Raw genomic sequence first — 16,414 nt, forward strand, 5'->3', positions numbered from 1 at the left:
AGGTAATGACAATTGCCAAAAGCGAAACAGTGCTGCACAAGACCTATACCACTGAAGTAATTAAAGAAAATCCCATACAATACTTATCGATCAAATTTTGTTCTGTATAGACTCCAATTTTACAGCGTTTTGTTAATTGCATTAAAAGATAAGTTACTCGATACGCTATTCGAGATTCTATAATTACCTTTCAAAGTCGTGTTGCTGCGGCAAGGTGGCATGGAAATTGTTTGACACGAGGAAGTGTAGACTGATGTACCGTGTGCATCTTTATTGTTTACCAAATCAAATGTGTCAAGTTGATTATATATAAATCATTCCAAATAGATTCCATTTCTTAATGATACAGTCCAACGTAATTGGTAGTTGTTAAACAGACAGTTTGAGTAGGAACCACAAAATTAACATATCTGTATATTACATACCATAATGTCCAAAGTTTTAACTTGCCTAACACTTAAGAATATTTCATCTTTGTTCATTTATCCACTAACCCACAAGGCATTCTCTTCATTCGAGTAATGGCACGATTCAGAAAATACACGTATACGTGACTTTTTTCTGAAATTTTCATATACATGAATGCATGCATTTGAAATGAGGGCTAGTGCATCAGCCCATCTAGATTTTACAATCCAAAATTTCTTTCGCTCACTTTGGATTTTTCTCAGTCATCTCCTAGATTAAAAAAATGAGACATTCATCATCGTTCATGAGTCCTAGGAGGACGAAAAAAGCTTCATGATGAAGTTTTATGTTATGGCTCTACCGTATCTAATTCTAAATTTGTACTTGTGTCCGTTTTTCTCCTCTTAACATTATTGCTTAGATTTGTTGCAATATGATTTCGTTTTATAAATTGTCTACAATTTCATAAAATCAGGGATTGCACATTCGAACGGATATAACTGTAGTCATACTCGCTATGTCTTATGTAATTCTGCTATGCAGTACATACAAAGTTTTCAGACAAAATAAAAACATATGAAACATCAGTTCCAATTATCAACCTAAGCTGAATTTTCTGCGTATTCTTTTGTTTCCAGTCTGTCGAAATGATAACAGTTAACATCAGAATACAAAGATGTAGGTGATAAATGTCCTAGAGATGTTCGTTATGTCATGCAATATTTCATATATCTGTTGTGCCTAAAGAAATGGGACGTGCAGTCGGTATATTCCCCACAATAAATGTTCATAGTGTTATTATATAGTCTCTTATCAGCAAAAATTCTCCCTAATAAAATAATGATGATAATAGTAAATAATTTTATTATACTGTACTGAATGACGTCGAAGACAAACTAGATGGTTGGTAGGTCATCGGAGACAGCAGCAATAATGATAGCTTTACTGTAATAATGCTAAATCGAGAAATCTAGGGGATTAGCAAAAACAGTCCACACCAGCGACAGGCCGACTAGGACTATGTGTCTCGAGATGCCCGACGATCGATATTTCGGAACCATTCTGACTTACAAATGGCTGCGAACATCCTTTATCTAACCCCAAAAGGACAATTTTTCGTGACGCGTTATCGCCTGACAAAATATGTTAGGTAGGTTGAAACGACTTTAGCACCCCAAAACAACGAATTATCATGACCATGTGCGCGTGACTTAATACTTGCGGGGAACGCTAATGTGTATTTTACCCTTTTCCGTTTCATTTAATGTATTGAGTGAAAATTACACTGTAAGCATATATCGCCGTCTTGTAGGTGTCTAAAATCTTCCCGCCAATTTTATTTTATTTTGATTGGATTTTCTTTCGTATTTGCGTCTCTATATGCATAACAGACACAAATTAACAACTTTCACATGCGTTTATATTCTACCTACGCACCAATTATCGCTTGGTTTCGGAAATAATAAAATACCACTTCGAAAAGAAATCGTTTTGCAGAACCGTGTCACATTTGCGTGGTGTTATAATAGATTTTAATTCCAGAGCTGTATACACCTACAAGCGTTACAAGTTTCAATGTCATATCATACCCTAATCATCTTTGCGGTCTTAAAAACACGTTTGCCCTCAGTTTGAAACAAGACAAGTAGAAATAAAGGGGGAGAGTATGCATGAATATTTCTCCGAATAGGGGCCTTAACGAGGGTGATTACTAAGAGATAGGCACAAAATTCTATCCAATCAAAATACTTTTGAATATATGATAAGTTATAATAGTTGAAATGATTATGCAATTTCGCTTGTTTTTATAATTATTTGCCAATAACAGTAACATATTCCGCATTTAAAGAAATCAACAATCGTTACGTTAGATATCGTGAAAAAGGAATCGCATAAAATATGTCCTGGTCTCAAATCGGTTCGTTTGAAATTCTGTGTCATGAAGCTATCCGTGAGCAATTTCATTTCATCATTTTGTGGATTAAATAACAAGCAAGATGGATGTTAATTCTATTCTTGTTTTTATCTTTATAACAGATCGTCTTTAGATCTTAATTCTAAATTCAATACATGATATGAGGTTTAATCACTCTACTTCTTCTAAAAATTAAAAATATTTTGCTCACGAAAGAAGGTTGCTCCCATTCATATATGCGCTTTCATCGAACTCATCAAAGACATTGTCAATAGATATCTAGCTTTTTTCACGCAGTATACATATTTGTAAACATTCGTGAATCAGCTTAACATAGTTCACATAACATATCGGCACACTGTATCCATTACTTTAGAAGAAAACCCATATATCTGTTTTCAGTGTGATGTTCTTACAAAATAGCGTTTAAACTGTAAATAGATGATTTTTCAAATTAGGGACATATTGGTCATGACCGATGCCCAAATTTAAAAAAAAAATAAATATTTTGTGCTTATAACAATGCTCCACATATTTACGTTCGGTCCGTCAAAAAAAACTGCAATTGAGACAAGCGTGTGGAATGGCTTTAAGACTAGTATATTAAAACAATAAATAATGTTAAAACGCATACAACCGATAGAAAAATATTAAACCATGATGTCTCAAGGTCAGGTACTGCAGATCAAGATTTCATTGAAAGTATGTAGCAGACTCCATGGGGATATTGTAAGCGCTTTCTATATACAATCAAGCTTGTGACTACAGCTGCAAGGTAATGTATGCATGCCACGGGAACGTCATCAAACGTCAATAAAGCTGGGAAACATTTCCACGTTGTGTTAAACACAAATAGAATGCCTGGTTTATCTATCGCTTCAGGGATAAATAAAGTTTAGTGATTACAAAAAGAGCGGCATTATTCCAGACTTCGGATGAAAATAAACTTGTGTTAATTTTTTTTGAAAAGTTCAATGCAATTCCATCTGGACGAGATGGCCGTGACTTTCATTCGAATAGTGGCACAGTTAGGAATAAACACTTATACTCGAAGCTGATCTGAAATCAGATATGTGTGGCAATAGATAAATTATTGGGGCCAGTCCACATCCCTATCTAGATTTTGAATTTTCCTTCCATCACTATGGATCTTCCCAGGTCGCCTCGCAGTATTACAACTTAGAGCCTTAGGCATCACGGATAAGGCTTAGAAAGAGGAAATAGCTGTATGATGCAGTTTAACTCATAATTTGTCTCTGATGTATTAAATCAATTGTGCTGAAATGTGCTATTCACTCCTGTGTCTGTGGTTTAACTTTTAAATTTTAACGGTATCATATAGAAGTATAGAAAGAGTTATTACTTTATTTCATTTCATATTGAGTCCTAGAAGAATATAACAACTGTATGATGCAGTTTATGTCATTGTTTGGCTCTAATGTTTTACTTCTATTGTAATGAAAGGTGCTTTTTACTCTGGCGTCCTTGGTTTAATCCTTTAACTTTAATGTTACCATATAGAAGCAAGTTTCATCGTATGTGTTATACAATTGTATTTTGCGTTATTGTATGGTAATCTATTGGTTAAGTTATTAAGTTTTAGCGATAACCAGATAGAATAAAGGTCTTCAAAATAAATTAATGGTGGATGTGATATTCTAAGCCCGGTTCACAACATCACAGTACATAATATCGACAGCTGATCACAAAGAGGTTAAAGAGATGCAGGTCAACGAAAGCGAGCTTTATGGTCGTCATCTCGTTGGAGAGTGTAATGTTTCTTGTGCTACTATACATCTATACGATAATGTATGTGCGACTGGTGAGTTGATTTATATAACCTAGATTGATGTGACATATGAGGTAGATGAGACTGACCTTTTTCCAGAACATACGACTTGATTTGACTTTGCTCATAATGTATTTATCGATTATGTGTATAAGTCTTTGATGGGTCAATATTCAGACTGTTTAACAATTTTTGAGTTTTTGACTTCCTTTCTAGAGTTATCAAATGTTGATATTCATGTATAGAGTATATAAACACACAAAAAAATGTGGTTGTTTATTTTTCGCAGAAACCTTATGTGGATCTCCCTCTCTCTCTTTCTGTCATATTTCGAATTGTTTTTGTTTTTGCTTGCGTTCGTTGCGTAATTTTGTATTATACGTAATACAACTGTAATTACATCAAGATATCAAATAGTGGAATGCTACATGAATTATGTTGTCAAGTATTGATCATCCTGAATCTGAGACACAAACATGTTTAAATTTCAACACTGTCCTTCAAGAGCATATCAAATAATGTGTTGGGAATATCAACAATTTCCCTGACACTAGCTGAAAGAACGTGGACAAGTTGAAAATGCATTTTACATCTAGCTGTGATACAAGCATTAAAACCGTTAACATGAACGTAAAAGCTGACATATAGAGGATGCAATGTACTGTGTTACACTTTGTCTAGCGGTTTCATGTTTGAACGTTCACAACATATACATTTTATGGGTTTTTAACCCTTTTGTCAATTATGCATATACACTGCACTAAAACCACAAAATTCCATACAATTCGCCGGCGATCGATACACTGTATTATGTATTAATATCATTATTCATATATTTACATTGTTGAAATAATAAAACAACAAAGAATATACAGACATGTCAACAGAATATTCATTCAAAATCAAATTTGATGAAACTCGATCAAAATATGAACAATTTATTTTTATTTTTTTTTTTTACTTTTAAATGAAGAATGAGATCTGGCGGTCCTAAAGAGTAGGCGATGACAACCGAAACACAAATTTTGGTTATTGGTTTTTCGAAGGAAGTAATATTAGCACGTGCTTACAAGAATATTGCACAAGGAAATAGAATATTCGGTGATAAGATAACTATGACGACAGTAGAGCTTCTCAATAATCTTTATCAACCAGAATCTTTAAAGAGCCTGTGCTGTTGGTTTTCGATATCTTGTCACATGACAGGTGTTTTTACCCCAGATTTGAACAATTTAGGACCTTAGCATATCACTGATGAGTCGCAGAACACGAAACAACTATGTGATGCTTTCTACTGAAAAACGCTTTTTCTTGTGTGTCTTTGAAACAGGTAAAATTTCAGAAAGTATAACGAAACATTACTCGGATGCAAAAGTGAATTGTCATGAAATTCACAGCTCGATTTCAATTTAAGCGTTGCTTTAAGCTTGGCATTGAATGAAACATTAACATGTTTAATGTTAAGCAAGTTTAGGCTATTCACGTGGTTGATTAGGGCTTTCACACATACAGTTCAATTTAGTTGATTTTATGATCCATACTAAGGAAGTTTCAAATAAAAACATAGACAGAGACAGGCCTGCTTGCTGTTAAAACCTCATCACTATCACTGCACAAGACATCTTAATTGTTAGTAACACGACAACGATTTTTGTTACAAACATAGGCAAAAAGAGATCCAGAAGATGTTAATGAATATTTTGCCAACATCTAAGGTCAACACTGAATAACAATTCTTACAATTTCAATTATTTTTCATATTACACAAAATATACAAAAATTTCAAACGTCGATAAATAAAACAGCCAACAGACTTTTCTTTCAAAAATTGAATTCAATGAAGTTAGGGAAAAATATAAACAAAAGAAAGATTTACACGACTGGAAAAAATCAGAATAAGACCAGGCCCCACTTGTATAAAACATCTTAACTTGAGATTTCCTCAAGTCGAGATTTTCCTCAGCTGATATCTCCTCAAAAACGGCTTGTATAAAATGTTCTCAAGGAACAGGAGGAAGTCATCGGCTAGGATGTCCTGAAATTCCTTGAGGAATTTTCAAACAAGATATTTTCAAGGAGATATTAGCTGAGGAAAATCTGGGCTTGAGGAAATCTGAAATTGAGATATGTTATACAAGTGGGGCAAGGTGTTTTGGAGGTAAGCACCTAATGCTTCATCGATTCCACTTGCCATTTAAACAACGGTCAACTAAAATTACAAAATTTGACAATTCTCATTCATAAATATGTAATAAACGCTGTCATTTTATTTCGGTGTTAGTATAATACTACGAAAAATAACGTTTATTTTATGGTTTTCTGTTTTCTCCTTCCTAAATCTGTGAGGGATATGTCTTGTTTCAAGTTACATAAGCCAAATTGTAAATCATTATCATTCTACGTTTCTACCATATTTTGCATTCAATGTTCTTTTGCAGTATGTTTAATGTGGAAAAGTATTTATATGATGATCGGACGATTTAAGGGCAGTACCAATTGATATCATAATAATACAGGTTTTTATTTTATCGACGAAAAGAATAAGTATATTCGAAACATTTTACAGATAACTGACAAAAATAAAGTTCTCCAGAAAAGGTTTGTATTTCAGATATATTTACGATGGTCGAGTGAAGCATCTGACCTCGTTAGCATTACTGATAATTTGTAGGAGTGTTTCCAGATTTTTTATCAGGGAATTCCGGCTTTAGTCCACCACATAAACCTAACTGTGGCAAACTTCAATTGTCCCCGAGTGTCAACAGGACGTGAAGCAACAAAAGACTAGACTGAATGTGAACATGTGAAAGTTTCATAAAGAAGTAGAAGAAACGAGAACATGCTGATAACAAAATTTGCATTGGGAGTACACATGTAAGATATGTTCTCCGAATTTTGTGTTTGCTTTCCTCCGTTGAAAAAAAGGCACCCATAGGGGCAGATCACAATAAAAGGCAATGCTTGTATACACGGTGAATCGCTTAGTGATGAAATAAAGCTGATCATTTACTGAGCTCTGTGTGAACATACCGTCGAGAGAATAGTGTACCTAGTATTCCTTTTTCTAAAATGTCAACTGCTATTTGTTGTAAGATGATAAAATGAAGAGAAAAAGAAAGCCTAGTATACAGTACACATAAAGGTACATTGTGCTCAGAGCAACCTAGCTAATGAGCCAACAGATCGAAAAACAAGATTATAAATATCGACACCATCATTGACAGGCGATACCATTCGGCGAGATTACTTACATTGTAAAACCTGATTTATTTTACAAGGTGCACAATATGCAAGTGCAAGCCAATGACAGTAAAATAAAGTATCCGTTTCGGTATCTGGCACCGTTGCATTAAGATTTGTTAAGTCATATTTGAAATATTTAAGTATCTTAGATAACTAAAATCACCGCTCAGAAAATGTCAAGGTATACTTGTTGTTCTCAAGAAAATATAAGAATAGTTAAGAAAATAGAATTCTTTATTACTTATTTTGAAACCTGTAGCAGTGCACAGATATCAACTTTACTACAAGAAACTCTCTTTAGAGTGTTTTTGCCCGTAATTTGCGCGGTTTTTAGTATTCGCAGGATATCTGGATCATTAGCAATGGCTGGGCAAGTCATTAACAAAGAGGCTTTTATGACGTCCTTTATCTTGGTGTTGTGCAATTCTAAGTTCGTTAAGGATAGGACCAGACAAAAGACATCTTTAACTGAGATATTTGAGTAAGATTTTGCGTTTTATTAACTACATCTCCGTCATGTAGCAGGTACATTGGAATGGTTTTTTTTCATTCTCTGAAGAATAGCTATTGAACAATTAAATATTCACGACTCAATCCTATCGATTTTTTTTATAGTAGTTTTATTCAGCAATCCAAGATGGCTGACTCGCATAGAACGTAAATGTGGTATCAATTTCGCTATAAAACTCCAAACTGTATACACTAGACAAATGTTATATCACATCGTAATTCTTATATGAAACACTGCATGTATTACCATAAGGCTTTAAAAATAAAACGGCATACTAAATTACATAATAAACTGGAAATGGCTGATAATATATAAAACATACACTGAAAAAAAATAATGCGTTCTGTTGTGAGGATTTCTTTCCAGCGACACACGCGAATCAGATATAATTCGAGAGATTTCGATTATCATACTAGTTGAATGCAAAGGCCTTCATTCCTTTGAAGAACAGTTAAATGTATTTATAAACCAGTTTATATGGGTAGCAAAATCAAAAGCTTAAACACGTACTGTAGTGAAAGAGAGCTCTACCTATTACCTAAAATTTACCCTAACTTAACTGTTTTGCAATTTACGTCTGAGAAGTTTTGCAAATACATATAACAATCCTTCAATGCAACGATCTCATTAAAGATCGATTACTCAAAGCGGAAATGATGTGTTTTATGACGGTACATCGGAATAGAAAGCAGAAAAAACCTTCATAGAGGCCAATCTGCCAGCATTTCCGAATCATTCTTATTCTTCCATCGGATGCAATATTCTAATTTTAGTGTCTCTTTAAAATTCTAGGGAATTGTTTGTTATTCAATAAATATAACCCTATGCAAATAGAAACTGTTTGTTTCAAACACGAAAAAGAGGTAGGGATAGTAATCTAATGTCAAGGTCAACTCTCATGTTTAACACGTGTAAACACGTACCAATCACATCACGTGTAAACCTATATTAACATACCCTCACATGTTAACCCACATTGTATGTTATATCATCCGCTTTGTCAATTAGAATCATTTCACGTGTAAAAGCAAGCTAACATTGTCTCACTTCATGTGTAAATTCACACTAACTTCACATCACGTGTAAAAGAACGTGACATGTAATCGTTTTTCATGTACGATCTCGTTAACATCACCTAATATTTAAAACTGCGATAAGAGCATCACTCATTTTAAGCCATGTTGAAATCACGTCACGTGCATAACACGTCACATGTACAATTAACATGATGTTACGTGTATCAACACGTTAATATCCACTTACACTCAAATTCACGTTATACCTAACATTACGTGTAAAACCAAGGCAACATCGTCTTATGTGTAAAACAATGTTATTTATATGTTAAACCCGCATAATCATTTAGTACAATTTCACGAGAAAAATCATATTAACATTGTCTCACATGCGAAACCATTTTCACTTTAGGTTTAAAATCACATTTGACATCAAGGAAATACCAACATGACAACATAATATTAATTCAAACTCAAATTCTATAAAATCAGGGGGGGGGGGGGATGAACAAAAGAATGATTTACACATAGATAACGTATGACTACGTTAATATCACCTCTCATGTAAACCATGGTACCTGTTAGATCATCTAAAATGTATGATCACGTTAACATCACCTCTCATGTAAACAACGGTACCTGTTAGATCATCTAAAATGTATGATCACGTTAACATCACCTCACGTGTAAACCACGGTACCTGTTAGATCATCTAAAATGTATGATCACGTTAACATCACCTCACGTGTAAACCACGGTACCTGTTAGATCATCTAAAATGTATGACCAGGATAATATCACCTCACCTGTTAACCACGGTACATGTTGGATCATCAAATGTGTGTAACCACGTTAATATCACCTCAAGAATAAACCACGGTAGCTGTTAGATCACCTTAAGTGTATGACATCACCTCACGTGTAAACCACGGTACATGCTGGATCACCTCAAGTGAATCACCACGTAAACATCACCTCACGTGTAAACCACGACACCTATTAGATCATTTCAAAGGCATGATTATTTCAACATCACCTCACGTGTAAACCACGACACCTGTTAGATCTACTCAAAGGCATGATCATTTCAACATCACCTGACGTAACGTATAAAATCACCTAAACATCACTCCACATGAAAACCACGTCAATATCGCTTTACACGTAAACCAAGTTACAGACAAGATCAGCTTATGTGTATAATGACATTAAGATTTCATGAAGAACAATTATAAAATCACTGTACGTGCATAACCATGTTAACCACACTGCACATGTTATACAACGTTAACACTACCTCACACAACCTTCTATTCACGTGTTATAGCTACATTATCTTCACGTCACGTTTTTAACCAAGTTATATTCACGTCACATGTACAACCACGTTAACTTCACTTCACGTGCAAAACCACGTTTATGTCATCTTACGTTATTAATAATATTAACATAACTGCACATGAATACTACTCACGTTTATCGTCACACTAACCTTATCTGACTTAAACATTAACGTCAAGTCACGTGTTCCACCACGTTGATAATAATCTACGCTGTTCTTTGTTAGGAAGCATCTTTCACAATTATTTTGTCAATAAATTTAACCTTTTACGTAATTGTTTACGGATAATTACCATTTGCAATTAAAGAACACTGCAGCAGCTTATTAAACACCGGAAGACGATAATTAAGAGCTCCTTGCTTGAAGCGATAATAATATATATTACGATGTGACAACTATGCCCTTAGGAATGCTGAAAATTTCATTTGATTTCAAGCCAAACTAAATAATCGCCATCTTTTTATTCTTTATATTGAGTGACATCAACATTATATGATATTAGAATATAAATATCTATTGTACAAGGAGTGAAATAATTAAAATGGTGATTACAGGAATGAAGATTGATACAATACACTGAAACGTTATAAGCTTTCCCCATTATTCATATCATTTGTGTAACCCTGATCTATCGATGACTTTTTCAGATCAACAGTACACGCTCGTACAAACATCTAACGATCGACAGAAAAGCTGCAGAACTGTTGTGTTCGACCGAAGGAACATATTGTCAAAATCAGACAACATTCTACCAAATATATCATACGTCTTACCTTGATAGCATAGTTTTCTTCCTAGAATACATAAACCATCATGATCCGTTATGAAATCATGTTCTTGTTCTGCCTTGGTACTTGGTAGTTACAGTAAGATTCCAGTGTTGAGAACGTGTAGAGTAGTAAATAATGTGCGGTCTCCTGTGACATCGCGTCAACAGTAATCCCAACCATTAGACGCTATCACTGAGGGGAATACACACACAATCGATTTGTTTAGACGAGGATTACTCATTTTGTTCGTCTTTATTGTAAAAGGAAAGTTGGACAAAATGTATCAACTAAGTTTCTATAACTACAAATAAACGATAAAAAAGTACATTGTATATAATTTTTGACAGACAGTTACAATGATCAGACAATACATTGTATATAATTTTTGACAGACAGTTACAATGATCAGACAATACATTGTATATAATTTTTGACAGACAGTTACAATGATCAGACAATACATTGTATATAATCATGGACAGACAGTTACAATGATCAGACAATACATTGTATATAATCATGGACAGACAGTTACAATGATCAGACAATACATTGTATATAATTATTGACAGACAGTTACAATGATCAGACAATACATACAATGATCAGACAATACATTGTATATAATCATGGACAGACAGTTACAATGATCAGACAATACATTGTATATAATCATGTATATAATCATGGACAGACAGTTACAATGATCAGACAATACATTGTATATAATCATGGGCAGACAGTTAAAATGATCAGACAATACATTGTATATAATCATGGACAGACAGATACAATGATCAGACAATACATTGTATATAATCATGGACAGACAGTTACAATGATCAGACAATACATTGTATATAATCATGGACAGACAGTTACAATGATCAGACAATACATTGTATATAATCATGGACAGACAGTTACAATGATCAGACAATACATTGTATATAATCATGGGCAGACAGTTACAATGATCGGACAATACATTGTATATAATCATGGGCAGACAGTTACAGTGATCAGACAATACATTGTATATAATCATGGACAGACAGTTACAATGATCAGACAATACATTGTATATAATCATGGACAGACAGTTACAATGATCAGACAATACATTGTATATAATCATGGGCAGACAGTTACAATGATCGGACAATACATTGTATATAATCATGGGCAGATAGTTACAGTAATCAGACAATACATTGTATATAATCATGGATCGACAGTTACAGTGATCAGACAATACACTGTATATAATCAAGGATAGATAGTTACATTGATCAGACAATACATTGTATATAATCAAGGACAGACGGTTACAATGATCAGACAATACATTGTATATAATCAAGGACAGACAGTTACAATGATCAGACAATACATTGTATATAATCAAGGACAGACAGTTACAATGATCAGACAATACATTGTATATAATCATGGACAGACAGTTACAATGATCGGACAATACATTGTATATAATCATGGACAGACAGTTACAATGATCAGACAATACATTGTATATAATCATGGACAGACAGTTACAATGATCAGACAATACATTGTATATAATCATGGACAGACAGTTACAATGATCAGACAATACATTGTATATAATCATGGACAGACAGTTACAATGATCAGACAATACATTGTATATAATCATGGACAGACAGTTACAATGATCAGACAATACATTGTATATAATCATGGGCAGACAGTTACAATGATCAGACAATACATTGTATATAATCATAGAACGACAGTTACAATGATCAGACAATACATTGTATAGAATCATGCACAGACAGTTACAATGATTAGACAATACATTGTAAAAAATCGTGGATAGACTGTTAACTAAATCAAATATTGTACTTGAAGCTATCTACCCCACGACTTTCACCTCACTTAAACGCAAATAGGGCAAACTACGCACAAAATACGTATGGGGATAAAGATGAAAAAGTACAAAGACAACAAAACCGCGGAAAACGACATTTGCTATATCCAAAACACCTGAAATACATATTTTGAATCAATCCAAGAAACTAATGCCAAGTTTCTAAACACGGTTATCATCAACGGAACTACAAGGCATGCTGACTGGCATCAAACACGTCAAACTTAATATCGTACAGCGAAATGAAATATCATCCCATGTGACGACATTGGAACTTCTCCATAATCTTATCAACTTAAAACGTCGTGCACTCTCAAGTGTACCTTTTCATTTGTCAAATTCAATAAATCTTTGAAAGTAAATCCAAAATAAACAGTAATACTCTAAAGCAAGGGGACAAAGATATTTTGCAATGATCGAAGACATGTATGCCTACCACATACTTTGTTTTGAATTCCCTCTCGCTAAATAATTTTAGTTTATGTTTCGTGTTTTTGTTTATATTGCAAAACGACATGACAAGAAATTCTTTAGGGGATGCTCGTGCGAATTATATATGATTTAAAACATGTTTGTTGCATTCTTATTTATCTATTTTCTTTTTAGATTTATATTCCTAGTTTGAAATTAGATTTTTACTTTTTTAGAATTATCAACCTTGAAAGTCAGAACATACACTATACATCAAACTTGCTACATCGTCTGTATATCCATCTTCACTAGAAGGATTAATCCATTGTAAATTTATTTGATAAAAGACACGCATGTGAAATCGTAAGTAGAAAACATAGTACGGGTTAAATGACACACACAATCAATGTTTTAAGGCAGAAACAACATTTAAGAAAGTAGCAAAGGTAATAAGTTTCGATTGCATTCCGTTTCACCACCTGTAGCAAAACGTAACCTTTTGTTTTCAATGCAAATGATAAGAATGTTATTGTTGTACATTTTGGAGCTTTTATGAGTAATATTGTGGGGAACATCGACGAATTCACATGCTTTCAGGCATGGTGTCACAACAAATACTGATCTCACTGATTACTAACGGACATTTACCGAAATGATGGCTTGACCGATCTTTCCCATCTTTAGATAATGAAGATGAAGACATAATGGCAGGCGAGATCGCGTAAATATGAGAAGATGTATTTCTTGCACGATGTGACTCGTTCGCCAGTATGAAGGTTAATTATCCAATATTAGCATGACGGGTGTTCTCCATAGTTTAAATCTAGATTCAGTGGACATAATGCTTTCGGAAAAATTCAACAGGGAAAAGTCTCTACATCACATATATTTAGTTATGATACCTGCACGGTAACACATCATTCCTATATAAAAATATACAAAATTATAAAGATAATTTATGAATTCGGTTTAGTTTCACTTGTTTATGGTATACACTTAAACATCTCATCTCCTTTTCAAATCATGAATCACAATTGCTTGAGATATTAGATTATTATTTAATATAATTTAAAGTATGATTAAAGAGGAACTTTTAATTTGTGTTTACGTCATGCATATATACACATGTATTTATATGCACCAAGCGTAACAATTAAGATTGTTCAAAAGGCACACAAGTGAATAGCGTCTTCTAATAATTCAGAGTTAGATCTAGTAGAGCGAAACAATAAATTAAACTGCATCATACAGCTGGTTCGTCCTTTTAGGACTCGTCAGCAATGCTAAGGGCCTAACCTGGTATATTCTGAACAGGGCCACTATTTAAATGTATTATCACATGGTATGCAGGTTACTATTAACCTCCGGGACCTTAAGTCTACAACAGTTTCTTCCACCTTGCTTGTTGCAAACAAAATAAAGTCATTTGTATCAGTAGTAAACGACGTCTGAAAGAAAGGACAAGTACACATGAACCTTTTTGCTTTCTGTCAATCAGTATTCTGCATCTGACACCTTTCCTAATTAGCAAAAAATACATTGACATCACACTGTGAAACGAAAAGAACCCCGTCAGCTGGATGCGACAGCGGTTGACAACATATGGTTCCGTTGACCTTCAACTTATAACACCAGAAAGAGGTGCATGCTATAAATCGATTGCAAATAGACAAAACAAATGTCATTAGCTGAAGAGAAAGAAACACATTGAAATATAAAATAACAAAGCTAAAATAAACCATAGAGGTATTCATAACTTTATACCTTGTCGGATTTTAATTCACGGTAGGTAGGTGGATTTATCGCCAATCGATTGATTAAATACATGGCGATGCTAATTCCTCACGCGGGAGACATCGATATGAAAGTGTCTTAAATATCTAATGGTATTGTTATTGCTAACAGCTAGGTTTCAACAAAAGGTATCTGTTTAGAAAACATAAACAACCAAGAGAAGATATTGCTCTGGAATTTGAGACTCTGTTGGACGTATTGAGATGATTAAAAATATTTGTAACTTTAAAAGAAAAAGAACCAAAGATAAACGTTACTCTCGATAAAGGCTAGTTTTGTTATCATGCACTTGTATGCACTTTATATTTACTTGAATTTCATACCTGATGATAGATAATGAAATATTATTTCTTCGTAAAACAAATAGAAAATGTGTTGTTTTTTTCGTTTTTTTTTTTAAAATAAAGATTCAATATATATTTTCTTGTGAAATACAAGAATATATTATTTCGATTACATTATTATTAGTAATGATAAACATGAAACCCATCCATTGGTAATATATATTTTCCGGTGTTGACCAATAAGAGCTATGCTTTCATGTCACTGCATTGGAATTCGCCAATTTCTCTTTTCAGATGTAAATGAAACGTAGGTTGGCTAACTTTGTTTTCCAGGTATTCCAGTTGTTGTCTAATTTGGTATATAAAACAGATTTGTAATCGTTTCTTACCAGAGAACTGCATCACTCGTAGAATAATACAGCCCGTTTAAAATGACATTGTTCAGCGTAACACCAAACTATTTGACGTCAATGAATTAGGTACTATTTTCGGAACCCTTTTTAAATATCGGTTTCTATTATGTCTGGATCGGTTTTTATTTATTTATTTTTTTTTAGAAATGAATCAAAGTTTGATAGTTTCCACTTTATTTTTCATTTGTGCGACGCACTAATGAAAAATATAGATATTCCGTCATACTCGTGAAATTAATTTGTACATATGATAATAAACTGGCAAATTTTAATATTTTTATTGATTTTATCAAGAAATTAGCAAACAAAATTTGGTTTCTTAGACTTTCTACGCATATAGTTAACTGCTTCGACAATTATTCAAATTGTTGCTACTTGTAGATTCTTAATGAACCATGATAAAAACAACAGGAAAATGCCAACATGGCACCATTATCAAAATCCAAACTTAAATTCAGTGAAAATATGGAAAAAAATAAACAAAAGAAAGATTTACAAGGATAGTATGATAAAGTGAAGAGAGGCATGCATTTTTTCTGTACACGAGTTGCATTTTAAGTCATATAAGCCAACAATCGCATAAATACTTGCGCTCAGAAAACA

General features: G+C 33.5%; 1 protein-coding gene across 1 annotated transcript in view; it reads right to left on the reverse strand.

Annotated features, from left to right (window-relative positions):
* Positions 1-11,088, reverse strand: part of LOC132560159 (neuronal acetylcholine receptor subunit alpha-10-like) — a 34,320-nt gene extending 23,232 nt beyond the window's left edge. Inside the window, exon 1 of the mRNA XM_060224811.1 lies at positions 10,998-11,088. The gene's annotated coding sequence lies outside the window, so the exon portion shown is untranslated. The remainder of the gene's footprint in view (positions 1-10,997) is intronic.
* Positions 11,089-16,414: the final 5,326 nt, after the last annotated feature.

The sequence above is a fragment of the Ylistrum balloti genome, unplaced genomic scaffold (genome assembly GCF_031769215.1).
Source record: "Ylistrum balloti isolate Yb309-2 unplaced genomic scaffold, AGI_CSIRO_Ybal_v1 Utg371024, whole genome shotgun sequence".
NCBI classification, from domain to species: domain Eukaryota; kingdom Metazoa; phylum Mollusca; class Bivalvia; order Pectinida; family Pectinidae; genus Ylistrum; species Ylistrum balloti.